General features: G+C 39.3%; 1 long non-coding RNA gene across 3 annotated transcripts in view; it reads left to right on the forward strand.

Moving 5' to 3' along the window:
- The window catches only part of LOC123756817 (uncharacterized), a 26,182-nt gene continuing 6,598 nt past the window's right edge, over positions 1–19,584 (forward strand). Inside the window, exons 1-3 of one of the 3 annotated variants that reach the window (XR_006772679.2) lie at positions 1–238; positions 9,518–10,377; positions 16,677–16,806. This is a non-coding gene — a long non-coding RNA (uncharacterized lncRNA). The other 2 variants (XR_011229726.1, XR_006772678.2) reach the window with 2 other exon arrangements.

A 19,584-nucleotide genomic window follows, 5' to 3' on the forward strand; every position in this document is an offset into this window, starting at 1 on the left:
CACAGCCATCACCGCGGAGAGACGACCCTGACGACGTCTGGACGTCTAGAGACTTGACGACGAGTGAACGTCTAATGACGTTGACGAATGAACGTCTAGTGACCCTGACGACGAGTGGACGTTTGGGTGGCCGCCGCTGGGTAACGGGTTACCCTTTGGGGCCATGATACTTCTGGTGGGATTGCTCTTCAATGGTGGGGGGTTGACCCCATGGCGACCTTATCGCTTGGGGTCACAGGCAAGTTTATAAGGTTTTTTGTTCCCGTTTTCTGGTCGGTTCTTTAGGTGGGGAATTGTTGTTATAATAATAACAACAACAGTAATAATAATAATTATTAATAATTTATTTATAATATACAGTACTTGCAATAAACATAAGACAGAGGTTTGCCCGAAACGCTGTGCGTGCTAGTGGTTTGACAAAAATATAAAATCAACTTAATTTCTATGTTCTCTGTTAACCCCAATGTACCTTCTTGTATATAAATAAATAAATAAATAAATAAGTACATAAATAAATAAATAAGTATAATGATAGCTATTGTTAGTGGACATCAAACCAAATCATTACTATACAAAGCATTTTGGGCAAAACGTAGACCAATTCGGTGAAACATAGTTGGTGTCTGGCGCTGGCTTGGCCTAAAAGTGTCGGAAGTTTGCAGGTCTTAATAACCTAATTGTAATTTTTGATTACCGAAATGTAATTAGAGGATTTGAGCTGTGTTTGTGGTGTCCCGTCTTCCCTGTACTCTGTCATATGATTCTGAAACTACAGTATTGACGGTTTTACCTAAATTTACCTGAGGGGGGGGGGGCACTATATCTCTAGTGGCCTTGATGAGGACAGGAAGCCAGCAGCTTGTCTAAGGTTCCCCCTTTTGTCCTGATGATTTTAACTATTTGGATTCTAAATTGCAGCAGTGTTGGCATGTATGAATTCGATGGGTAGGCAATTTCCATGTTTTTTGTTTTTTTTATACCAAGATGAGAGAGATTTCAAAATGGGGAACATAGAGAATGCATGGAACTGGATGACAGACCCACTTGCATACCAGAAGCACAGATACAATTACACATGAAGGTAATTATTATGAAGAAAAGGTAATTCAATTAGAACAAGAAAATGGCCTCAAATCAAAATTTTTAATTTAAAGAGAGGTATTTTCCAGCCAGGTAAGGAAATTACCAGCTTGACTGATAAGGTAAGGATACAGGAAGAACACATCAAGGAACTAGTGAAAGATAATGAGGCACGGAAAATGAAGAGGGGTGAATTTGAAGAAATTAACAAGAAAATACTCATATGGTGAACAACTCCAAGGAACCCTGAGGGCTAACATGGAGTTAGGCAAGGATATGCAAGGAGAAACTTCATTGACAACTCACATAAAGGAGGGTAATATAGAACTAAAAAAGTATAAAGAAGAAATAAGAGAGACGTATGGGCTGGTTGTAAAAGTGAAAAAGACAATCAAGGAAGAGTGTTTGGAAGTCAAAACCAGAAATGACAAACAAGAAGCTATGATTAGGCAAGCAATTAGGAAAGTACTGGTAACCAACAGTAAATTAGTACAAAACCTTGCAGATAGAAGTACAGTAAGTCCATAATAATTTTTGGGTGTTTAGAGAAGGAGATTTCATCTAGGGTGGAGAGAGCAGCAGAAAAGATAAAAATCATAGAGAAAAATAGTAGGATTAGGAGAAGGCCTAAATTCATAAGAAATTGTCATTGATTTTAGGAAGATAGGAAATATGAGAGACAAGAACCTCCCCGTAAGAGTGACATTTAATAGAGTGAAACATATGACAGAAGTGCTTAGAAATACTTGGAAATTGCAATGTGATGAGGATGGCAAACTTTGGTCAATTAGACAGTATGTCTCAAAGGAAGACAGAGAAAAGCTGAAAATGAACGTCAATGAAGCGAAACATCTAAATGGGGATAGAAATGAAGAAGACAGAAATTCTTTTTTCTACAAAGTGTTAGGGACTGGAAAGCTTGTGAAATGGTACATACAAACAAAGCAACAAAATCAATAGAGGAAGGGGAAAGTAAAGAGCCGAGAGAAGGGGAAACAAAAGAACAGAGAGAAGGGGAACATGTTCCTGAAAATTTTATATACCAACATAGATGGAGTGAGATAAAAAATAAGTCTCCGTGGTGTAGTGGTAAGACACTCGCCTGGCGTTCCGCGAGTGCTATGTCATGGGTTCGTATCCTGGCCGGGGAGAATTTACTGGGCGCAATTCCTTAACTGTAGCCTCTGTTTAACGCAACAGTAAAATGTGTACTTGGATGAAAAAACGATTCTTCGCGGCAGGGGATCGTATTCCAGGGACCATAGGATTAAGGACTTGCCCGAAACGCTACGCGTACTAGTGGCTGTACAAGAATGTAACAACTCTTGTATATATCTCAAAAAAATAATGGAGTTGAAGGATATAATTCAGTTCAAGGTCCCAGATATTGTCACATTAACAGACGAAACTTGAAAATATTTTACATGAGATCATATTCCCAAAGGGGCTATTCGGTTTGGAGACGTGAAAAGAAAATTAGGAAGGGGGGAGTAGTGGCTCTGCTGGTGAAAGAACACCTGAAGATGAGAGAGTTAATACGTAACAACCCTCGAGAAGTTGATATAATGGCATTGTAGGTCTGGAATCAGGATGATAAACTGATAATTGTAAATGCCTACATTTCACCAGCTAGCAACACATGGACTAAGGAAGAACTTGATGTCAAACTAGAGGGCCTCATAATGGTCATGAGAGAGATTATAGTACAAGCAGATAAAGATAAATCGTGATTGTTGGTACTGGGGACTTCAACTTCAAAGTAATAGACTGGGAGGCCTTCGAAGTAAGAACAGAGGACATTTGGACAGGCAGATTTGTAAACCTCATTCTGGAGACATTCATGTATCAACACATGAACTCAACACTCTATCTTAAGAAGCACATCAACAAACTGGAAAAGGTGCAAAGACATGCTACTAAGTGGCTCCCAGAATTGAAGGGCAAGAGCTACGAGGAGAGGTTAGAGGCATTAAATATGCCAAAACTAGAAGACAGAAGAAAAAGAGGTAATATGATCACTACATACAAAATAGTACAGTAACAGGAATTGATAAAATCAATAGGGAAGATTTCCTGAGACCTGGAACTTTAAGAACAAGTGGTCATAGATTTAAACTAGCTAAACACAGATGCTGAAGAAATATAAGAAAATTCACTTTCGCAAACAGTGGTAGACGGTTGGAACAAGTTAGGTGAGAAGGTGGTGGAGGCCAAGACCGTCAGTAGTTTCAAAGCGTTATATGACAAAAGAGTGCTGGGAAAACGGGACACCACGAGCGTAGCTCTCATCCTGTAACTACACTTAGGTAATTACACTTAGGTAATTACATCAAGCAACCCACAAGAATGAGGGAAGGGAATGTTCTATCAGTACTGGATCTAATATTCACCAGGAAAGAAGAAGAGATATTTGACATCCAGTATCTTCCTCCCTTGGGAAAGGGTGATCATGTCTTGTTGGACATTACATATGCTTTGAAATATAATCTAGAAGAAAAAGAGAACATTGAAACGGTTGTTAGACTCGATTTCAAGAAAGGACACTATGGGAGAACTTGGAAATTTTTTTAATGAGAATAAGTGGACAGACTTGTCGCTAGGCAAGGAAGTAAATGAGATGTATGCCAAATTCTGCGAAATATACCTACTTGATACCTGCGATGAAGGCACACAAACATACATACCAAAACAGAGATGCAGGACCAGAAAACAGGATTGGTTCAACAGACATTACAAGAGGACCAGTGACCAAAAGACTCAAAAATGAAATCAATGTAGGAAGAGGCCAAACCCCCAAATATTCCAGCGATACAAAGATGTGAGAAACACTTACATGGCAGTGAGGAGAGACACAGAAAGAAATTTTGAAAAAGGGATAGTGGACAAATATAAAACAGAAATAGGCCTATTCTATAAATTCATAAACAACAAATTGCAGGTAAAGGATAATATTCTGAGGTTGAAAATGGGAAACAGATTCGCGGAAAATGAAAATGAAATGTGTGAAACATTAAACGAAAAGTTCCAAAGTGTGTTTGTGCAAAATGAAATCTTCACGGAACCAAACACAATAAGAATTCCAGAGAACAACGTAGAGCACATAGAGGTGTCTAGAGACAAAATGGAAAAAATGCTCAAGGAGCTAAGTAAGAACAAAGCAATTGGGCCAGATGGAGTTTCATCATGGGTTGTGAGAGAATGTGCACCCGAACTCAGCATTCCACTTAAACTGATTTTTCAGGCATCCCTGTGTACAGGAGTTATAGCAGATGTGTGGAAAAAGGCTAACATAGTTCCAATCTACAAAAGTGGCAGCAGGGAAGACCTCATCAATTATAGACCTGTATTGTTGACAAGTGTAATAGTCAAAATATTGGGAAATATAATTAAAAACTAAATGGGTAGAACACCTAGAGACAAACTATATAATATCAGATCATCAGTATGCTTTTCAGTCTGGAAGATCCTGTGTAACGAATTTACTCAGTTTCTATGATTGAGCCAGAGATTTTACAGGAAAAAGATAGTTGGGTTGACTGCATCTATCTGGACCTAAAAAAAGGCTTTCGACAGAGTTCCACATAAGAGGTTGTTCTGGAAACTGGAATATATTGGAGGGGTGACAGGTAAGCTTCTAACATGGATGAAACATTTTCTGATAGAAAAATATACAAGAAGTTACATTGGATTTATGAGAGTACATAGCATGATGTGTTTACATGCTTGTAAAGCCACTAGTATGCACAGCATTTCGGGCAGAAAACTATCCCCTGAGGATCACATAAAGAACATAGTGAGAGGGGTCTATGCTACACTTTCTAACTTCAGAATTGCTTTTAAATACATGGATGGCAAAATACTAAAGAATTTGTTCACGGCTTTTGTTAAACCAAAGCTGGAATATGCAGCAGTTGTATGGTGCCCATATCTTAAGAAGCACATCAACAAACTGGAAAAAGTGCAAAGACATGCATCGAAGTGGCTTCCAGAACTGAAGGACAAGAGCTACAAGGAGAGGTCAGAGGCATTATATATGCCAAAACTGGAAGATAGAAGAATAAGAGGCAATATGATCACTACATACAAAATAGTAACAGGAATTGATAAAATGGATAGGGAAGATTTCCAGAGACCTGGAATGTCAAGAACAAGAGGTCATAGATTTAAACTAACTAAACAAAGATGCTGTAGAAATACAAGAAAATTCACTTTCACAGAGTGGTAGATGGATGGAACAAGTTAGATGATAAGGTGGTGGAGGCCAAAACTGTCAGTAGTTTCAAAGTGTTATATGACTGTGTGTGCTGGGAAGATGGGACACCACGAGCGTAGCTCTCATCCTGTAACTATATTTAGGTAATTACACTACAAGAGAGCTACAACTACGCAGGCAGCAGCCCTACAACAATCAGCACTGGTCAGAACAAACTCGATATTCAGAGAGGTACTGGGAGAAAAAATAGAGAAGATAAACTTATTTATTATTCTAACCAGTCTCCGTGTAGTGGTAAGACACTCACCTGGCGTTCCGCGAGCGCTTTGTCATGGGTTCGTATCCTGGCCGGGGAGGATTTACTGGGCGCAATTCCTTAACTGTAGCCTCTGTTTAACTCAACAGTAAAATGGGTACTTGGTTGTAAAAAAGATTCTTTGTGGGGGTCGTATTCCAGGGACCTGCCCTAAACGCTACGCGTACTAATGGCTGTACAAGAATGTAACAACTCTTGTATATACTGTATCTCAAAAAAAAAAAAAATACAAACTGGCAGATACAATGGCTGAGAAATTCACAGAAAAGATAACAAAATAGAGAGTAACTTTGATAATTTAGCAAACCCAATACCTGATATTATTTTCCTAGGTAACTTCAACCTGCCTAGTCTAAGATGGAAAAAAGCAAACAATAATATTATACCAGGATATCTATCTGGACATAACCAACCACAGATTAGAGAACTACTTAGATTGTGACAAATTTTCACTCGCGGTGAAAACTCGCTGGCGGTGCCTTTGTGTTGAGCTGCACTACTGCCAGTTGATGGCGGCTAACTGCTTTTATGTGGGGGCAAACTACCGGTTAGCAGAGGTGCCCGGCTTGCCTCTGAGTCGTACCAGGCCGTGCCAGGCCCTGGGGGTAATGGAGAGGTGGCAGGACTGATGACTCATCTGGGATGGTATAGATGTAGACTTCCAGTGCAGAGGTATTGAAGGTGAAGGGAAAAGGCAGTTCCACTGCTATGCAGGGGATTCACGTGACAATAGGGAATAGACCTTCAAAACCAGTCCTGATTCCCAGTGAAGGAGATTTCAGTAAATTCAACTTTAATAATAAATAGATAAACTGGGAGCAAATAAACTAAGACCACAGAAATATGCTGGGAAGAACAGCTAGAAAATGCAAACCTGAACCAGTGCCTGGAAAAAAAACACCCTCAGTAGCACTAGAAATATGCTCAAACCGTATACCCCTAAGAAAAAAGCGGAAGAGATGCAGATTGGAACGGGAACGTTGTTCCCTCTATAGGCGAAGAAAATGAATCGCGTAAAAACTTGAGTCGCACCTTATCTCAAGAACAGGGAAGAAGGTTAGGTAGAGAAATAGAAACAATTGAACTAAATCTACAGAAATTATACAAAACTCAGGAGAGGCAAAGAGAGCAAAAGGCCATTAGTGAAATAGAGAGAAATCCAAAATATTTTTTCTCCTATGCAAAATCAAGATCAAAAACCACATCTAGTATCGGGCCACTGCGAAAGGGAGATAGAACTTTAACAGATGACGACAAAGAAATGAGCGAAATACTGAGGAATCAGTACGACTCTGTTTTCAGCGAGCCACTAAACACACTGAAGGTTGATAACCCAAATGAATTTTTCATGGATATGATACCAACATCAAATCATATATCAGATGTCACCCTATCCCCACTGTATTTTGAAGAAGCCATAGACAGTATGCCTATGCACTCTGCACCAGGCCCTGATTCTTCGAACGAGATATTCATCAAGAACTGTAAAAAACCACTATAGCAGGCCCGTCACATTCTTTGGAGACAAAGCCTAGATACTGGCGTTATCCCTGACATACTAAAAACAGCAGAGATAGCACCACTCCATAAAGGAAAAAATAAGGCAGAGGCAAAAAATTACAGACCGATAGCACTAACATCACACATCAAAAAAATCTTTGAGAGTGCGCTAAGAAGTAAGATCACAAAATACATGGAATCACAACATCTCCATAATCCCGGACAACATGGTTTCAGAACAGGGCGCTCTTGCCTATCACAGTTGCTGGATCACTATGACATGGCACTAGATGCCATGGAAGACAAACAAAACACTGATGTAATTTACACAGATTTTGCAAAAGCCTTTGACAAGTGTGACCATGGTATTATTGCACATAAAATGCGTTCAAAAGGAATTACCGGAAAAATAGGCAGATGGATCTACAATTTCCTGACTAATAGAACCCAATGTGCAAATCAACAAAATCAAATCCAGTTCATCAACCATGAAGAGTTCAGTCCCCCAGGGTACTGTGCTTGCTCCAGTACTTTTTTCATTCTCACATCGGACATGGGTGTACTCATGTCGGAAGACCCTACGTTTAAAGAACACAATAAAGTAGCCGTCACAACTGCAAGAAAAATGACAGGTCGGATAACACGAACCTTTCACACCAGAGATGCTATACCGATGATGATACTTTTCAAGATGCTAGAGCTCTCTAGAGTGGAATACTGCTGCACAATGACAGCCCCTTTCAAAGCTGAGAAATTGCTGACCTGGAGAGCGTGCAGAGATTCTTTACTGCTAGAATCGACTTAGTAAAGCGTCCAAACTATTGGGACTGACTAAAGAACCTAAATCTGTATTCTCTTGAGCGCAGGCGGGAGAGATACATAATAATTTACATGTGGAAAATAGTAGAGAGGCTGGCCCCAAACCTGCACACAGAAATAACATCACATGAGACCAGAAGGCATGGCAGGATGTGCAGAATACCCCCCATTAAAAAGCAGAGGTGCAACAGGTACTCTGAGGGAGAACTCTATTAACATCAGAGGCCTCAGACTGTTCAATATGCTTCTACTTCACATAAGGGGCATAACTGGCTGACCCCTCAGTGTTCAAGAGAAAACTTGACAAACATCTCCAAACGATACCTGATCAACCAGGCTGTGAATCATATGTCAGGCTGCGAGCAGCCGTGTCCAACAGCTTGGTTGACCAGTCCAGCAATGGGGAGGCTAGGTCGACGACTGAGCCGCGGGGTTGCTAAGCCCCAGAATCACCTCAAGGTAATCTGAAGGTAAGGCATTCGATAAATGTGACTACGGAGCGATAGCACACAAAATGAGGTCAATAGGAATAACTGGTAAAGTAGGACGGTGGATACTCAATTTTCTGTCGAACAAAACACAGAGTAACAGTCAACCATATAAAATCAAGTCCAAGCGCAGTTAAAACCTCTGTATCTCAGGGTACAGTCTTTGTACCACTGCTTTGTCACCTCAATTCTCGTCCTAGGTCTTTCATTTTGGTATCAATTTGTTCGCAATAGAATTCCCTACAGGAGTACTGTATATGCATATAATGCACATAAATTGTGGCGTACCAGCCACAGCAAAAGGAGAAAGTGGTTGCGCATTAGCCGTGAGCGATCAAAAGCAATAAAATGTGTATACTCTTTTCAACTTTGTTACCTCAATTCTTGTCCTAGGTCTTTCATTTTGGTATCAATGTGTTCGCAATAAAATTCCCTACAGGAGTATATGCATATAAAGTCCAAAACTGCAGCGTGCCGTTCCCAAAGCCAAGCTGAAAACTGGCCAACTTTTTAAATTTTTGCTGCATCATTACCAAACGTTCGTCTACTAAATTTTTGACACCATACTGCGTTGTTAACGAGCGAAAGTGTTAAACTAATAATTTAGCTCTCTTCGTTAAATAAATATAGTACTGTTTATAGGTTTGACACTTATACTATTTAAGATAACTAATACAATCCTGCATGGATTTAACTAGTTACCACTTTCCTGAATTAAATCAAATATTCTGGCTCACATGAGTGTGAATGGTTAAGGAAACTCATCCATCTTGGTGAGGACAGGAACACTTGTCAGATGTGGATGTTGGCTGCTATGTTTGTTGTTTCGTCATTTCATAGCGAACAACATAGTTTACATCTGCTGCTGCTAGAATTTGTAACGTCTACTCTTGAGAAGTTCACAGCAGTTTCCGGTTCACAATTTAAGTACCTTATTGAGATTTTGGCCAGTTTCTGGTTAGGTTATATGTGGTCCCAGTTAGGCTGCATAGCCACCACTAAAACTAAGCAAGCACATAGTGTAGTAACAACCTTAATATTTCATTTAAATAGGTATTAATCTCTTGGTGCTCTTATTAAAGAATAAATTACTGGCAGGCTTAACTGATCTGCACAGCAAGGAGTAGCCAGACACCAGGAGAGTAGACAGACATCACAAGGCGTGGGTGTTGAACACGAGGCAAACTGGCTAGGTGGTGACGCCACTCGAGACATAGGACCACTGTTCTACTAAACAGCTAAGTGGTTGAAACAGTTTAATACTAATCTATGGATAGAGCAGAAATTGTCAAATTGAAGTAATAAATAAATACTGATAATTAATTTACATTTAATAAATACTCATTCTGCTCTATCCCAATTAATACTAACACTACAACCCCCAACTGTGGTTTTATGTGAAAATACACCTATGGAATACAGTCCATTAACAAACATTCATTATACAGTTCACTTTCGAAGGTAAATTAAATAAATACATTAACTTAATCACATCATCCCACAACCATCCTCATAGTTCTCACTTGTTCCAACCATCTACCACTCTGCAAAAGTGAACTTTATAATTTTTTTGTAGCAGCTTTGTTTCCTTCATTTGAACCTATGACCTATTCTTGAAAATGTAGTTTTAAAAAATTCTGTCAATTTTGTCGATTCCTGTTATTATTTTGTACATATTGATCATATACCCTTGTTTTGTTCTATCTTCTAGCTTTAGTATATTTAACAACTCTAACCTCTCCTCGTAGGTATTGTGTCCCAGTTCTGAAAGCCATTAAGTTACATGTCTTTGCACCTTTTCCAGTTTACCTGAATTTACCTGAGGGCCACTCTCTAATTGTCTTGACGAGGACAGAAACCCGGTAAAAGGTCTTATCAAAAGTCCCCCATTTGTCCTGATGATTTTATTGGGCTGGATTCTAAAGTTCAACAGAGTTTTGGCATTTACTGCTCTGAGGGTAGGCGAATCCATGAGTTTACAATCCTTTGGTTGAAAAAGCATCGCCTGTTTTCAGTCCTACATTGTGGTTTGTTGTGCTTGAAACCGTTGCTTCTTGTTTGTTACATCTGACACCTGACTTTTTGAAGAAGTTGACAGAATCAACATCCTCCAAATTGTTCAGTACAGTATTTTAAAAGTTTCGATGAGATCAGCCATGTCATGTCTGGTTTGCAGTGTTGTTAGCCCTGTCATGTCTGGTTTGTGGTGGTGGTAGTCCTGTCATGTCTGGTTTGTGGTAGTCCTGTCATGTCTGGTTTGTGGTAGTCCTGTCATGTCTGGTTTGTGGTGTTGTTAGCCCTGTCATGTCTGGTTTGTGGTGGTGTTAGCCCTGTCATGTCTGGTTTGTGGTGTTGTTATCCCTGTCATGTCTGGTGTGTGGTGTTGTTAGCCCTGTCATGTCTGGTTTGTGGTGGTGTTAGCCCTGTCATGTCTGGTTTGTGGTGTTAGCCCTGTCATGTCTGGTTTGTGGTGGTGTTAGCCCTGTCATGTCTGGTTTGCGGTGTTGTTAGCCCTGTCATGTCTGGTTTGTGGTGGTGTTAGCCCTGTCATGTCTGGTTTGCAGTGTTGTTAGCCCTGTCAGGTCTGGTTTGCAGTGTTGTTATCCCTGTCATGTCTGGTTTGCAGTGTTGTTATCCCTGTCATGTCTGGTTTGCAGTGTTGTTATCCCTGTCATGTCTGGTTTGCAGTGTTGTTAGCCCTGTCATGTCTGATTTGTGGTGGTATTAGTCCTTTCATGTCTGGTTTGTGGTGTTAGCCCTGTCATGTCTGGTTTGTGGTGGTGTTAGTCCTGTCATGTCTGGTTTGTGGTGTTGTTAGCCCTGTCATGTCTGGTTTGTGGTGTTGTTAGCCCTGTCATGTCTGGTTTGTGGTGGTGTTAGCCCTGTGACCCTTAACTGTTCCTGGTATGAGAGTCGATTTAGTTCTGGAATGTTTTTTGATGGCCACTGTTGGCCTAGTTTCAAAGCAGCTATGTCTATCTGAAGATGAGGTTTCCATGCTTGGATACATTAATCTAAGTGTGGGGGGGGGGGTTGCACCACTTGGATTATACAAAGATTTATACTGTTGAATAACTACCTTTTTGCAGAAGGCAGAGGTTTGCTTGACTTTTCTTAGGGTTATCTTGAGGTTATCTTGATGATGATATCTTGATTATGATTTTTAGTGTCCCCGCGGCCCGGTCCTCGACCAGACCTCCACCCCCAGGAAGCAGCCCGTGACAGCTGACTAACTCCCAGGTACCTATTTACTGCTAGGTAACAGGGGCATTCAGGGTGAAAGAAACTTTGCCCATTTGTTTCTGCCTCGTACGGGAATCGAACCCGCGCCACAGAATTACGAGTCCTGCGCGCTATCCACCAGGCTACGAGGCCCCTTTGGTTAACCTTTTTTTTTTATTTTTTTACCACAGCTCCCACTTGTCATTAATTTTCAGTGAATAATGGACTCGGACTCCATGGTCCTTTTCTTCATCAATCTGCTGCAAGGTAATGTTGGTAATTTGGTAGTTGTGATGTGGTTTGTTATGACCCACATGCAAGATCTTGCATTTCAGTCACCAGTAACAAGGGAGACATCTCCCGTCACGCAGGGTGCAGTTGCACCTCCACAGATCTCCAGTATCAGCTCTTGATACTGGTAATGGCTCAAAAGGGCCACCACTTACGGGCTATTCATGCCTGTGCCACCTTTTGGATGGCTTAATCGTCATCTTGGACACATTCATGGGAGACATCTCCCGTCACGCAGAGTGCAGTTGCACCTCCACAGATCTCCAGTATCATCTATTGATACTGGTGATGACTCAAAAGGGCCACCACTTACGAGCTATTCATGCCCGTGCCACCTTTTGGGTGGCTTCATCTTCATTTTAACACATTCACATGGGAGACATCTCCCGTCACGAAGGGTGCAGTCGCACCTCCACAGATCTGCAGTATCATCTATTGATACTGGTGATGACTCAAAAGGGCCACCTCTTCTGGGCTATTCATGCCCGAGCCACCTTTTGGGTGGCTTCATCTTCATCTTCTTCATCTGTTTAAAACACGGGAGACATCTCCCGTCACGCTGGGTGCAGTCGCACCTCCACAGATCTCCAGTATCATCTATTGATACTGGTGATGGCTCAAAAGGGCCACCCACCACTTACGAGCTATTCATGCCCATGCCACCTTTTGGGTGGCTTAATCTTCATCAATCAATCAATCGTCTTGCATTTTTTATATTAAAAAGCATTTGCCAACCATCTGACCATTTGTGGAGTTCATGTAGATCTCTTTGTAAAGCCTGAACATCATTTTCACTTCCCACTTTACCATCAATCTTAGTGTCATCTGTAAATTTGATGATGTAGTTTGTAATATTTCCATTTCTGTCATTGATGTTGACGACAAAGAAGGTTGGCCCCATACAAACACTGCATATTTCAATTTTGATCTCACAAAGTTGTGATTTTTTTTTAATATTTTGCCATGCCTGTACAGTATTTTAAGAATTTTGGCTCTCTGGTCTCTCCTTTCAACTGGCAGCCAACTGGTAATTATCAGTTTATAGTTTATAATTTTAGTTTATAATTATAATTACCAAATTACCAGTTTATAATTACCAAGTGTAGTAATTAACTAAGTGTAGTTACAGGATGAGAGCTACACTCGTGGTGTCCCGTCTTCCAGAACTCTTTGTCAAATAACATTTTGAAATTACTAACAGTTTTGGCCTCCACCACCACCTCGCCTAACTTGTTCCAACTGTCTACCACTGTTTGCAAAAGTGAATTTTCCTTATACTGTACTGTATTTCTTCGGTAGCTTTGTGTAGTTAGTTTAAATCTATGACCTCTTGTTCTTGAAGTTCCATGTCTCAGGAATTCTTCCCTACCAGTTTGATTCTCGTTACTATTTTGTCCGTAGTGATCATATTGCCTCTTGTTCTTCTATCTTCTAGTTTTGGCATATTTAATGCCTCTAACCTCTCCTTGTAGCTCTTGTCCTTCTGTTCTGGGAGCTATTTAGTTGCATATCTTTGCACCTTTTTAGTTTGTTGATGTGCTTCTTAAGATATGGGCACCATACAACCACTGCATATTAGAGCTCTGGTCTAACAAAAGTTGTGAAGCATTTCTTTAGTATTTCGCCATCCATGTATTTTAAAAGCAATTCTGAAGTTAAAGTGTAGCATAGGCTCCTCGCACAATGTTCTTTATGTGGTACCCAGGTGATAGAAAACTATCTAGAACCACCCCGAGATCTCTTTCTTTATCAGAATTCTTTAGATATTTCTCTCATAATTTATAGGTTGTGTAGGTCTATGTTCTCTTATTCCACTCTCCATAGCATGACATTTATTCACATTAAATTCAATTTGCCAAATGGTGCTCCACACTTATTTTGTCCAGGTTTTCATGAAGGGCATGACAATCATCTAAGTTTCTTATCTTCCCTATTATCTTAGCATCATCAGCAAACATGTTCATATAATTCTGTATTCCATCTGGTAGATCGTTTATGTAGACAATGAACATTACTGGTGCAAGAACTGAACCCTGTGGTACTCTACTTGACATTTCTCCAGTCTGATACATTGCCTCTGATTACTGCCTTCATTTTTCTGTCAGTTAACAATTTTTTCATCCACGTTAGAAGCCTACCTGTCATTCATCCAATATGTTACACTTTCCTGATAACCTCTTATCTGGAACTCAGTTGAAAGCCTTTTTTAGGTCCAGGTAGATGGTGTATAAGATCCCGAGTCTATTGGGTTCTAACATTTTTACATTTGAAACTGTGTATGGAGTCTGCTTCTACCACTTCATTTACTAATGTATTCCATTTATTAACTAATTTGACAAAAAAATCTTTCTAACATCTCTGTGGCAGATTTGAGTCTTCAATTTTCAACTGTGTACTCTAGTGCATGTACTCCTTGTGTTAAATAAACTGTCTTTATCTAGTCTATCAATTCTGAGAATTTTGATTGTGATGATCATGTCTCCCCTAACTCTTCTGTCTTCCAGCAACGTGAGTTTTAGTTCCCGTAGTCTCTCCTTGTAGCTCACACCCCTCACCTGGTGTGAGGGGTGTGAGCTACAAGGAGAGCTGTACTAGTCTGGTGGCAAACCTTTGAACCTTCTCCAATTTAGTCTTGTGCTTGAAGAGATATGGACTCCATGGTGGAGCTGCATACTCCAGGATTAGTTAGGCATATGTGGTTTACAAGGTTTTGAATGACACCTCACACAAGTTTCTAAAGGCCAGTCGCGGCTCGCATATACTCGCGTTTGTGGTACTCAGGTTGCAGTTTTCTATCCAAAATGACCCCTGGATCTCTCTCTTTTCAGAATTATTTAAAGTTTTTTCACATAATTTGTAGGTTGTGTGTGTGTGTGGCCTATTATCTCTTATGCCACATTCCATAACATGGCATTTATTCATATTAAATTCCATTTGCTAAGTGTTACTCCATACACTTTGTCTAGGTTTTTGTAAGGACCTGGGGTACCAGGTCACAAATAGCTGACTCCTGGGTACCTATTTATTGCTCAGTGGACAGGGGCATTAGGTGATAGGAAACACACCCAGTTATTTCTGTCCTTCCCGGAACAGCATTCTCGAGAACCTGAAATTCTCGATTGTGAGTCGAGAACGAACCCAACTGTACTAAGGGGATCCTCATAATGTACAGTGACACCCCGGCTTACGAATGCCCATATTTATGAACTTTTCAGGTTACGAGCCAAATTTCTTCATAAAATGTGAATCAGGTGACGAGCTTTGCCTTGGGTAAAGTAGTTGGTTGATACGCGTATGGGCGACCTAACACGTGGTTCCTGGTGGCACCGTAACCCGCGCTTCAGTTTACCAGTGCCTCCCGCCTAGTGACGATCGCGTTAGAATTCTTTATAAAGAATTTAATTGTTCGGCTTTTTGGGGTTTTGAATAAAAATACAGCATTGTAAACATTATATATCATGCCATCCACCCTTGTCACAGCCCTTGTGGATTTGTTCAAGGGTAAGCAATAATTTGCACATACAGTACTGTACTTTAGTACTGAAGATTTGGGTGAATTAGGTATGAAATTGACTTTGAAGTTAATTTTTTGGGGAGTGTGGAATGGATTAATTCAATTTGCATTATTTTTTATGGGAAAATTCACTTTAGTTTACGAATTTTCGGCTTACGAACCGTTTCTGGGATCGGATTAAATTCGAAAGCTGAGGTACCACTGTACATTACAGTATATCATGATATGGGTGTTGTAGGTTGAACTGAACTGTGTACTAAAAGCAGTGTTGAGTGTATTGAAATGTCCCTCACCGTCTTTCATACGTCAACAAGTCATCAATAAAGATAAGCTATAACTTGCGCATACTAGTACTATAGTACTAAATATTTATGTGAATTAGGTATGAAAAGTATTTTGAAGTTAATATTTTTAGGAGTGTGGAACTGATTAATTCAATTTACATTATTTCTTATGGGAAAAATTGTTTCGGGTTGCGAATTTTCAGGTCATGGGTCGTCTCTGAGAACATATTAAATTAGTAAACAGAGGGGGGGCCATTGTACATGCATAATACTGTATATGAATAATATACCATGCATGCTATCCTATCAAGTTATGAAACACTTCTGATCAAGAAAGTGAATGCTCTTTACCATTTACAGAGCCTGTAGTACAGTGGTCTTCATCATCGACTTAGTCGAAGCATCTTGGGTTCAATTTCCAAGCCTGACAGAAATGGTTGGGCATGTTTCTCTTCACCTTACACATCTGTTCACCTTGCAGTAAATAGGTACATGAATGTTAGGCAACTGTTGTGTGTTGCACCCTGGGGGAGGTCAGTAGTTGGCTCATAGGCACTTTAGTAAACAATGTAAATTATTTTATCAATTTCTCATACATGCATAATATCTTCTCAAATTATGAAGCAATTCTGCTCAAGAAAGTGAACTCTCTATAGCAGTGGTTTCCAGTTGGTGAACCACAGTTGGATTCAAATTCTCAGTATATCTAAATCACTGAGGCTTAGTGGTAAGTGGTGAATGTCCTGATTAGGCAAGGTTTAAAATAATTTTCTTTAACTTGACACACTTTATGAAAGTGTGTCAAGGGTCCCAGGTCTTTTGAGTACAGTATTAGAAATGGTGCTGTTTTCAAAAGGCTGGGAACCATAGCTCTGTAGTACTCAAAAAGCATGCCAACAGTCATAATTTTCATAGAATTTACATTTATTAAACAAATTTCCCACAGAAACATGTGCTGTTAGATCAGATAGAGAGCTGTACACCTGAAGATGAGCATTGAAAACTACGCTGAATCTCTCTCTCCAAATCGGACATTATACAGTACACTCATACCTGGAAAGTCTGTCAGAGCCCAGGTAAGCACTAAAGAACTGTTAACCTTTGGACTGTGTCCCTGTTTATATCATGCAACACCCAGATGTGTATAAAAAAAATGTATAAAAAAGTTTTCCTTCTAATATTGTTAAAATGTATTCCGTGTTCATGGGGAAAAGAAATTAGTTTGAGACGTACTTTGGCCGTGATGGAGCGAGAAAGTGGGGCAATATTCAGGTGTTGACAGAGCAGTCAATTGCCATGGTGTGCTCCAGCCCCGCCCATGGGACAGGCAGTGCCAAGATAACTGTACTTAATTATGTCAAAGTCTCTGAATGGTTTTATGCAGTAATAATAATCAGTAGTGTGTAATTTGATAAATTTATGTAATAAAATGTGTGGAACATTGCTCTACTAAAAAAATATGGTGTGCATATCAGCAACATAATTATTATATGATTTAAACAATAAAACAGTGTTTATGCCACTATTACACTGCATATATACTATTAAACTATCTACTTTTGTATGCACCATTATGTACCACTAATCATTTCTGGCGAGTGTAATATTCTCAAAACTGGTTATCGGAGTTTAGTCCAGTAATGCATATTTTGCACTAAATTCTAACAGCACATACAATGAATACATTTCCTTCTTATTTAGAATGTTTTTACCATGGTTTCTTCAAGTGCAATGTTGTATTTGGCTGTCAATATTATTATTTGTGACTAAACATGTAGAATAATGGTACAAAGAGATATATTCAGTTAATATGGTTCTTTGAATAATAAAACTTAATGTTTTTGCTGTTATTATATGATATACGTTTTATACACCTGCAGTATCTACATTTTTGTGCGCCATAATGAGTGCAGTCCCTGTGGCGCAGTGGTAACATACCTGCTCCTGCAAAACATATCTCGTTGAAGCAAAACATTTAAGTGAGAGTAGGTATGAAGTAAAAATCAAATCTATTTTCTATAAAGTGATAGAGATTAGGAAGGCTGTGAAATGTTACAAAAAGGCAAATCAATAAAATCATTAGAAAAAGGGAGAAGTAAAGGACAAAGGGATAGGGAATATGTTCATGAAAATTGCATATACTAACATAGATGAAGTGAGATAAAAAATACTGGAGTTAATTTATATAATACAGATTGAGATGTAATATTGTTGCACTAATGGAGATGAAACTTGAAGTTGATACTGTACTGTACAGTGGAACCTCGGTTTTCGTTTGCCAGTGTTTTCGTGTCTTGAGCTCATTTTCTTTGAAAAATTTGATTCGGTGTATCTGCCTAGTGATGATTGTGCTTGAATTCTTTGTGAAGAATTTCATTGTTGTTCTTTTTTGGTTTCTGAAGATAAAAGTTTGTATTACTGTATATATCATGCCATGGGTTCCAAGAAAGTCGGTGGTAATGTTGAAAGTCGGTGGTATGTTCAACCTAAGAAAATAGTTGTGAGAATGACAATAGAGGAAAAACAAGAGATCATTCATAGTGAGTGTGATGTCTCACTACAGACACGTGTTAAAATGTAGGGAAAAACAAATGTCTATAGATGGATTCTTAGTAAGAGAAGCAAGCAGTGAGTCACAACCAGGTCCTAGTGGTATGCCTGCAAAACATGAGAGAGAGTAACCCACAAATGTCATCAATGCTGTTATAATGGAAGGGAACTTGCCTTCCTAACACTAACACCTCTCCTCCTCCCCCCTTCCTCACTGTCTTCTATATGCTAACAAGAGTCCTCAATAAAGGTAAGGTACCTAAGAGTATTATTTAGTATAAAATGTATTTTTTGGTTAATATATTTGTGGGTGTGGAACAGATTAATTCAATTTACAATTACAGTATTTCTTATGGGAAAATTAATTTCGGTTTTCGTACTGTCTCTGGGAACGGATCAAATTAGAAAACTGAGGTACCACTGTAATAACAAAGACAGTATGGTTTTCAATCGGGAAGATCATGTGTGTATCAAATCTACTTACTTTCTATGATAGGGTCACAGAGATTTTACAGGAAAGAGATGGTTAGGTTAATTATATTTATCTGGACGTAGAAAAGGCTTTTGACAGAGTCCCACATAAGAGGTTGTTCTGGAAACGAAAATACTGGAAGAGTGACAGGGAGACTTCTAACATGGATGAAAAATTTTCTGACTGACAGAAAAGTGAGGGCAACAGTCAGAGGCAATGTATCATACTGGAGAAATGTCAATAGTGGAGTACCACAGTGATGTTCATTGTCTACTAAAATGATATACCAGAAGGAATACAGAATTATATGAACATGTTTGCTGATGATAAGATACTAGGGAAGATAAGGAACTTAGGCGATTGTCATGCCCTTACGGAAGACCTGGACCATTCACATAATTGAAATTGTGCAACATTTGGCAAATGAAATTTAATGTGAATAAATGCAATATTATGGAATGTGGAATAGACAAAAATAGTCCACACAATGTACAAATTACGTGCAAAAGATTTAATGAATTCTAATAAATAGAAAGATCATGGGGTGGTTCCAGATAAAAAACTCACCTAAGGAGCATATGAAGAACATTGTGTGAGGAGCTTATGCTATGCTTTTTAATTTCAGAATTACTTTCATGTATATGGATGGTGAAATATTAAATAAATTGTTCATGACCTTCATGAGACCAAAACTGGAATATGCAGCAGTTGTGCTGCATATTCCATATTATTGTATATCTCAAGAAGCACATCAACAGACTGGAAAAGGGGCAAAGACATGCAACAAAATGGCATCCAGAAGTGAAAGACAAGAGCTATGAGGAGAGGTCAG

The sequence above is a fragment of the Procambarus clarkii genome, chromosome 26, assembly GCF_040958095.1.
Source record: "Procambarus clarkii isolate CNS0578487 chromosome 26, FALCON_Pclarkii_2.0, whole genome shotgun sequence".
Classification (NCBI taxonomy): Eukaryota; Metazoa; Arthropoda; class Malacostraca; order Decapoda; family Cambaridae; genus Procambarus; species Procambarus clarkii.